Below are 1,419 nucleotides of genomic sequence, written 5' to 3'. Positions count from 1 at the left end.
ACATTAAGCAAGCAAAGAATATTCTCATCATCATATTATTCCTCAAGTAAACTTCAATATCAATAGTGACAGCTTTATGTTAGCTTTTTTTCATGGCATTTCATTTAGCTTCTCAATGTGTGGGGTAACAAATTACATTATTGAAATGAATCATACGCCAACAAACCATCTTGGCTTGAACTCACTCACAGTAGGCTTTCATTTAATATGAATTCACATCAAAATGAAAATGTATAACAATAACAAGAACTCTGAGACAATGGCAGCTTAATTCTCCCATCTGAGGACAGTGACCAATCATTACATAACTCACTCACTTTGTCTGTGTGTGTAGAGATGGTCAATTTGCTAAGGTCAGCGGGACAAGGACCCTGACCTGCTGTACGTGATGACGTTTCTGGTCTCTGAGGACATACCTGGCCTGCCACCAGGGGGAGGAGTCACCAGCAAGGAAGTCACTCACAACTCATCATTCAGAGTTCAAAAAGCGACATAGAGGCCTAGATGTGTGTGACTGAATAGGAGTAATTTTGTATATTAAATGTTCATAATTTGTCATAACTTGTTCTCTTTTTCATTTGCAGAAGAGACTGTGTAATCTCTGCATATCAGAAGTTTGTAACGCCCCTTCAGATCTCAGGAACCAATGGTAGGAAACGGCCAAACATAGGTCACACATTCTTGCACCATATCTCACCAAACACATAAGTGCAAACTGGACTACAAAGTAACTGTTACTGTTTTTCACTGACACATCATTGACTTGTCGCATTCCAGGACATCGGAGGATCTGAAGAGTCCCCGCCGCGCCCTCCTATTGGCATGCTTCATCCCCACGGCGATGGCCGCGTCAAACACCTCCTTCAGGGTTCTTCTGGCTGTGCGCCGAGCACTCCAGGTGCGCCACGGCGCCCCACTTTGTCCGCCAGGAGTGGGCGTCCACCTTGGCCACGGGCCACTCCCTCCGCAGGCCAGCTCGATCAGCACCTTGACGTGCTTGCGCAGGTCACACTGGGTTCCCACCAGCAGCATGGGCGCGAGTGGGCAGCGGCGCGGATCTCGGGACCCACTTCTCCCAGACGTTCTGGACGAAGGCAGGGCTGACCACACTGAGGAGGAGGGAATCGTGCGCGAATAGCAGAAGTGACAGAGCTTATCGAATTCATCCTGAGGAGAGAGAGAGAGAAGGGACATGGGGGGGTTAGTGAGAGGTTGGCATTCAGCAGTAACAACACAGGGACAGTCTCATTATATGGAACCCAAACAAATGGTGAACTGTATCTTGAAAAACATTGACAAACACAAGTGTAGAAGGGGAAAAAAAGCGTATGGGAGAAGTTGTTTAGGCAACTATATTTCCCCAAAACTGTCTGTTTATAGAAGACTGAAGACGACAGATGGAGAGTGGATAGATCAGCA

The 1,419-nt window shown here is 46.7% G+C and overlaps 1 pseudogene; it reads right to left on the bottom strand.

The window, feature by feature from the left end:
• Positions 1 to 744: 744 nt before the first annotated feature.
• LOC123490766 lies at positions 745 to 1,167 on the bottom strand (annotated as a pseudogene).
• Between the last annotated feature and the right edge of the window lie 252 nt (positions 1,168 to 1,419).

Source organism: Coregonus clupeaformis, unplaced genomic scaffold (genome assembly GCF_020615455.1).
Source record: "Coregonus clupeaformis isolate EN_2021a unplaced genomic scaffold, ASM2061545v1 scaf4687, whole genome shotgun sequence".
Taxonomy (NCBI): domain Eukaryota; kingdom Metazoa; phylum Chordata; class Actinopteri; order Salmoniformes; family Salmonidae; genus Coregonus; species Coregonus clupeaformis.
This window is presented reverse-complemented; position numbering and strand designations above follow the sequence as displayed.